Source organism: Humulus lupulus, chromosome 9 (assembly GCF_963169125.1).
Source record: "Humulus lupulus chromosome 9, drHumLupu1.1, whole genome shotgun sequence".
Classification (NCBI taxonomy): Eukaryota; Viridiplantae; Streptophyta; class Magnoliopsida; order Rosales; family Cannabaceae; genus Humulus; species Humulus lupulus.
In genome coordinates, this window is record NC_084801.1 from 154,534,816 (window position 1) to 154,542,377 (window position 7,562).

A 7,562-nucleotide genomic window follows, 5' to 3' on the forward strand; every position below is an offset into this window, starting at 1 on the left:
CTAGTTGAAAATCTAGATTATCATGTTTGACTGAGAAAGTTGAAAATCTATGTTGGGTCGACTAGTTCTAGCTTTGGAAAAAAAATTAAGGTTTAATAAATGCCTCTTCTTTTTTGTGAGCATTAGAATTTCGGGTGTAAGTTTTCTTTTTCTCCCATAAAGACTTCAACTTTTGTGGGTATTTTTTAAAAACAAATAAAATAAATGCCTCTTCTCTCCCTAATGTCGAGCATATGCAATCCCTCACGATGGCTCCATTTCTATTCCAAACCCGCTCATTTATGTTATTAGACCCAGATGCTTGATCTGAAACCCAAACTGTCACTGTTCATTTTCCAAGCCACCGCCTCTGTGTTTGCAGATCTATTTTATATTGCTATTTTGGCACAGTTGGCCAGAAACAGATATATGTATGCATATCATAATAATTAGTGTCAATCTCTCTCTCATTTCGTATATGTATTGACCTTTTGCCTGATTTATTAGATAGTAAAGCAGCTGACGATTTGACTTAACATTGGCAAATTTTTCTACAAATATACTTGTCTCATAATTAGATCTCCTATGTTTTATTTATGCTTTACACTTTTGAAAACACACAATATTTTTCCTTAATATATGTAAGATTTCTATGAATTTTAGAAGCTGCAATCCATCACGTAATAGTTTGTTTACACCTCATGGTTATTTTCAATAGCATTATTGATTAATTTGACATCATTAGTTATTTATAAGACTGAAAATATTTCATTAGAATATTATACCCTTTCTTTTCTTTGACTCTCTGATCATTTCCTTTTTTTTTTGGTGCACTATACTCATTCCCTTTTGTGTATACATTGGGATTTGATTTCCTTTGGCATCCTCTTAAATTTTGCAAATAGTAAAACTAAAATCTGTAACACTTTTTGTTCCCTGTTAAGTATAACTAATTTTAATACTGTTGTTGTTTATGATAACTCCTTTGATCCTTGCAGTATGCAATGTTTTTTCTTTCTTATATGACTGGCAAATCAAGTCTTATATTCATTTTATGCTTTTCTTTGCTGCTGAGCTGGTTTATACTTCACATATTTCTTGTTGATCCTAATGGACCGTCAATCATGTTGTGTATTTTGGAGGAATCATCCCGAAAGTGGTAAAGAGCTGCCCAACATGTTAATTATTTTACTTCTGATTCATGGCAGACTCAACTGAGAGGATACGAAACAACACTGAGCAATTCCCCAAGAGATCCAACTGCTCTTGAGGTGAGTCAGAAACTGTTAATGCCAGATTATGTTCTTTTGTGAGTCTCTCTTTCTTTCAAAGGAAAAAGATTTTTAGTGTGAGAAAATCTAAAGAATAGAAAAAGGAGAACAAAGTTAATTAGGTGTTCTCTAAGAAGATTGCAGTATTTTAAGTTCTGAAAGCGATAGAACTTGTCTAATAAGCTATTGTGTTGATTATTTTATTTCATTCTAGCTGGGCTTTAAAAAAAGAAATGTCATCTGATTAAATCACTTGGTATTATCTGGTGAGGCTTAAATGTAAAATGAACCTTTGTTAGCTTCTTATTTCAAGCCAAAAATGTTGAGCTGATTCTATGTCTTATAGGTTTTTGTGAAAAATATTAAGCTTTTTACCGCTAATTTCTAGTTGGCCAGATGTAGGATCACTCCTGATCCTATCTTATTCTATCTATTGGACATAATAATGACTGGAAGTGTTGTTGATTATTCTCTTTTAATAAAAATATAGTCTGGAGGAAAAAGATAAAGAAAGCTGGAGAAGTGTTTAAATTTTAAATATTACATAAAAAATGAGAAAAATTAAAGATGCTACTAGCTGCAACATCATCTGATGAAAATTGACGGAAACAGTGTTCTGAGTAGGGTTAGGTGCCAAAGGGTTTTCTTGATTTGACTTTTTTTGGTAAACCATCTATATTCCCGTTGTTTGTAGCATCCATGCTATATTTATTTCGGGTTATTTGCAGGGAGCTGCTGTAACCTTGGCTGAGTTAGGAGAATATACCTGAGTGGTCTCTTTGCTTGAGAACTTGACAAAGGTTTGTTTCTGTACTTCCTGAAGAGTAATGTACTTGGACGATGCTGGCCAAAGGAAGGGTTCAGTAAAAACTTTTGATCTAAGCTTGCATGTATTCGTGTTATTGTGTTACACAGGAGAAGCCAAGTGACCCTGATGTTTTTCGTTTGCTTGGAGAAGTTAAGTATAAACTAAAGGATTATGAGGGAAGCGCTAATGCATATGAAAGTGCTGCAAAGGTGTTTTTTCAGTTTATGCAAGACATTTTACTAATGTTTTGCTTAGTCCGTTGATAATTTTCTTGATACCAAGAGTTGGTTTGTCAGCATTTAATACCAGTAATCAATAATAATAGGTTGTTGTATAGCTTATATGATTAATTTCTATTATTTTCATTCTACAACAAAATGTGATCTGATTTAATGAATCATATGGAAAAAAATATCTGACCACCCCCACCCACACATAAGGGATTGGCCTAGGTTGGTTATACCAAAGGCTATTTTGTGGTAATTCCCTATCTAATTAAACTTGAACAAGTGTTGGAATAATTTTACTTAAAAATCAGTTTTTTTTTCTTCCATATTACTGTTTACGGTTTACATTTTATCTTCCATTTAGTTTTCATTTATCTCTAAGCATAATGAACAAGAAAAATTATTAACGTGATGCTCCCTCATAATGTAATGAAAAGAGATTGAAGAACATAAAATGCAGATATTAATTTCTCAAAATTCTATCAGGATTTATTTTAATAGTTGATAAATATAACATGATCGTATTACTGATTTGGATTTAATAATGTCGTTTATTGACATCTTGTTACTATGTGGCAGGTGTCTAAGTATCTCAGTTTTGAAGTTCTACGAGGCCGAGCAAATGCACTACTTGCTGCTAAGAAACCAGATGAGGTTTGTTGTCACATTAGTGGATCACATTGCTTTTACAATGATCCTTTGATAAGAATGTTGTAAAAAGTAATATTGTAGTTTTCTACATGCATGGTTCACGATTTTATGGAAAGAACTCAATTGGGATTTAGAATTCTTTTAAAATTGAAATGTACATAAATAAAATTTTACTGCTACATATTAGTTGATGATACTCTCTTGTTTATAATAACTTTCATCGTTCATTTTTTAATAGTTTCAAACTTAATGTGGAGTGTTGAGTTTTTAATCTCTTCTCGTGTGCTTAATATTTGTTGATCCATGATTAGGGAATTAGAGCACTTCTTTTGTGCTTAATACTTGTTGATACTTGTTGAGTTTTTAATCTCTTCTCGTGTGCTTAATATTTGCAATTGATGTATTTGTTTATTAGATGAATTATTGTTTTCTAGATTATTGTATAAACTACAAACCTCATAATTATAATATACGTGTGCTTAACAAGTTTAACTTATGAATACTAAACATGTAACTCTAAAACATAATATAATTAGAAATGTGTTTTAAGGGCCATAGCCTCCAACTCTAGCTCGTACCACAAGCTGGATATTTTTGAGACTCTTTCTTTCTGTTTTAAGGGCCATGTGGCACCGTCTTCCACTGATTCTGGCTCGTCTGGGAACATCATAATTGATTTCTATTGGGTAAGTGTGATTCTTCTGGGATTTCTGCTTTTCTTGTTTATTAAATTTGGGATGTGGTAAATTAGAAAAAAACTGTAATGAGATAAGGTTGTGAAGGTACATGTAAATTTAGGATTGTCGACTAGGTTTTTGGAGTGTGACATTCTTTGTAAGGATAATTCACCTATCAGTTGTTCTTAAGTCTTATTCAAGGGCTTTGTGCTATCACATGTAAATACTATTAGAAATCACAATAGTTCTCTGCTTGATTTCTTCTTCTTTTTTATTTATCTAGTTTTTTAATTTAAATAATCATAATAATAAAATTAGCGCAAGTCTTGGCACCACTTGTCAACTGTCAAAAGGACTTTGAGTGGATTTTTGGTGGTGGTGGTTGTTACTTGTTTCTGTTAGTTTTTTGTTGTTGTCATTTTTACTATTTCAATTTTGCTAGAGAGTATGTGCTTTGTAGCAGCTTAAACTCTGCTGGGTTACTAAGTGTATGCAGTCATTATTGAAATTTTCCCAAACCATAACTTTTGAATATCCTTTCGAATTTCGATTGTCTTTTTGCAGGGTATGGAACTCTATCCTCGCATTGGTAAAAACTTCGACATTAAAGTTTTTACAAATTGCAGATTTAGAATGATGTCTTGGGCAGTTCTAGCTGTAACCTATTGCATAAAGCAGGTAGCGTCTATGGGATAGTTGTGAATTATGCCTAATTATGTCAGTAATTCAGCATCACTTTGTTTATGTCCATGGTGTTGGTTGATGTGCCAGTTGCAATATGAATTGCATTTTAGGTTTGAAACTTGGCTCGCTTACAATTTGAAATATGTGGCAGCAGTGTAGCCATTTGATTGTGTGAACTTAGACTGTTAAAATTTTATTAACGAATCTGAGTTGCTTTGCCACAAAATCTCTACAATCCATTTCCAGCGGCCAATCATTTTCCCTCTTGTTCAAGGATTGTTTCTCTGTATAATTCATTTGAACAAAAAGAACACTTAATCTTACTTTACTGTGTGCCCGTGCAGCTGGCCTGGTGGTTATTTCTTACCTCTAAATCAGACCCGACCTTCCTGTTTTACACTTCTACAACAGATTGCTTTGTGGACACACTCTTTAGCTCTTTTGCTAGTATTTAACGTCTATCTTTTTTCTTTTTACCAGTATGAAGTGAACGGCAGAGTGGCTGATTCAATGCTTGTTAATACCATATTGATGCTGGTGTATGTTACTAAGTTTTTTTGGTGGGAAGCTGGATACTGGAGCACAATGGATATTGCACATGATCGAGGTTCTACATCCTTTTATTTTAACTTTCCATCCTTGTTATCCATTATTTTATTAAACATCATTTTGGCAATAATCTTCTGGATGGTTTGATATTTTGGAACATGTACAAATTTAGATGTCTTATTATTTTTTTGAATGCATACTAAGCATAACTTATATTTATGAATTAAGTGAGATAGAAATAAGATAACTCGTCTTCTATGAAGTCATCATCATTAAAGTCTCTTACTTTCGTTACCATTCGAAGATTATAGTTACTTCCCCTTTAACCTTTTCCATCTATTGCTGGTTTTTATATTTGCTGGGGATGCCTTGTATGGGTGCCTTCTATATATACTTCTCCTGGCATGTACCTGGTCAATCATCCTGTACACCTTGGAACTCAGGTATAAAGTTTTCTATTCTAAGTTTATTTGGTCAATAAAATGTAATATTACTGCTTTCGTTTAGGAACAGTTCCAAAATGTTTTTCAACCTTTTCAAAATGTGAACACTTTTCTGCATTACTAGAGAGTAGGAAACTATAGCAATGGCTATGTAGATACCTTGGTGGGATTCAAACTTTAGACCTTATGGAAGCAAACCACATGTCTTCCCATTTGAGCTAACTCCCCTTGGTATACACCAGTAATATTATTATTAGCTTGTAAAAGCTGTATATTGGCAATTTGATTCTAGATTTGAGTTAGAAGCTGCAAATCTATTCTACCAGCCAAATGCAAAAGTTGAATGCTTGTAACTTTGTTTGTAAGCTGCCAAGCCCATGAGATGAGCGTAGACTTGATTTTTTTTGCAACCAACCATACTTTCTTTTCTGTCCTATTATTACATTGTCCCTGTTAAATTAATTCTTAATTTTAGTTGTCTACTTTGCTTTGTCACAGTTGGCACTCTACATCCTAGTAGCAGGCATTCTTTGCATATACATCAACTACGACTGTGATAGGCAAAGGCAAGAGTTTTGCAGAACAAATGGCAAAGCTTTGGTTTGGGGTAAAGCTCCATCAAAGGTATATGGTTCTCTGAAACTCGTTATTTGGTTCTCATTATACATACAATTTTCTGTATATCTGCTGCTAAATCCTGCATAATTCTTCCCTTTCTATTTCACAGATAACTGCCACTTACACTACCACAACTGGGGAAACAAAAAGCAGCATTCTTTTAACTTCGGGATGGTACGTTTTCAGGCTCTGCCATGTAAATATGAACTAACTGGATTTTTTTTTCTTCTTGGTTATGAATGCGGGGGGTGAGCATGCTGTTGTTGGCCTACTTGCTCCAACAGGATGTTGGAAACCTTGAAATGGGTACACTATGTATATAAAATGAGCATTCTAACCATGTGGATGGTTTGGTTTTCTGATAGAGGGTGCTTTCTTCTTCTATTTCTATGAGCCATTGTCCTAATTTGTCAAATGCTAAAATTCTAAAAACAAAGTTCTCTGGTTCACGCAGGTGGGGATTAGCTTGACATTTCCACTATGTCCCAGAAATATTAGCTGCATTTTTCTGGACTGTTCCAGCTCTTTTTAACCACGTAAGTAATTTTCCTTCTGGGGTTTAGATTTGTTTATGTTGTTAGAAGTTGTGTTTGAATTGAATCACTTTTGTCCTGCAGGCTTTACCTTACTTTTATGTGGTGTTTCTTACAATCCTTCTCCTCGACCGGGCGAAAAGGGATGATGATCGGTGCTGATCCAAGTAAGCAAACACAATCTCATCATTTGTTTATGAAAAATTATGTCCCTTAAAAATTGCAAAGGTAAACCTTCCAAATTTAGTTTTTCAAATAGATCCCGAAGTTGAGGTAATTCATTAGTTAAAACTTACCTTACGAGTGCTACTAGTTTATTTGCTTGTATGGGAGAGACAAACTCTGATCATGTTAGTGGTTTCTGGTCCAACAGGTGTAGACAATTTACAAACTGATGCCAGTGTAGAGAAAAATAAATAAGTAGACGAAATGAATAATGGTTTGCGCGTTTTCATACTGATAAAGGCATAAAATCTTGACATGTGATTGTTATTGTAGGTATGGAAAATACTGGAAATCGTACTGCGAGAAGGTTCGGTACAGGGTCATCCCCGGAATTTACTGAGAAAATGTTGCACAAGTGTTTGTTCTATGTTGAGAATGGCATGTATATTCAGCCTTTCCAAATTAAATGATGGCAGGCTGGTATCATGTTGTTGTTATTGTTGTTTTTGTAATGGTCAACTTTATGGATGTTGTATTTCTCTCATCTTCAATGACCATAAACTTTTCTTGTTTAGGAAAATTACTATAAAGTTTTGTTTCTATTTTTCATTTTTGAAGTAAAAATTGTTCAAGATTATAAAACTTTATTATGTTATGCTTTCAAACTTAAGTTAGAACTAAGATTTCATGAAGTAGACACATTTATGGTTTGAATTAGTTATTGTTTAATGTAATACTAATGGTTTATCAATCTATTGAGAATTACATTTTATGATTAATTTTGAATTTTTTTATCAAAATACAATAATGAAAATCTTTTAATTAAAAAAAAACCATATAAGTATACTTATCAAAATAAAATTTAAAATTTTATTACTATATGTTATGATTTAAAAGCATATTATAAGCGTAAAAAATCGTTATGGTTTATATAATATAACAAACTAAAAATGTTAT

The 7,562-nt window shown here is 33.0% G+C and overlaps 2 long non-coding RNA genes and 1 pseudogene across 2 annotated transcripts; all 3 read left to right on the forward strand.

Annotated features, from left to right (window-relative positions):
- The first annotated feature begins 1,209 nt into the window (after positions 1-1,209).
- On the forward strand, positions 1,210-2,950 carry LOC133802236 (uncharacterized). Its single transcript, XR_009877206.1, has 4 exons — positions 1,210-1,250; positions 1,979-2,050; positions 2,166-2,267; positions 2,865-2,950. It is a non-coding gene; the product is annotated as an uncharacterized LOC133802236 (long non-coding RNA).
- A 43-nt stretch (positions 2,951-2,993) lies between these two features.
- LOC133800200 (7-dehydrocholesterol reductase-like) lies at positions 2,994-6,523 on the forward strand (annotated as a pseudogene).
- A 7-nt stretch (positions 6,524-6,530) lies between these two features.
- LOC133802238 (uncharacterized) lies at positions 6,531-7,286 on the forward strand. Its single transcript, XR_009877207.1, has 2 exons — positions 6,531-6,607; positions 6,939-7,286. It is a non-coding gene; the product is annotated as an uncharacterized LOC133802238 (long non-coding RNA).
- Positions 7,287-7,562: the final 276 nt, after the last annotated feature.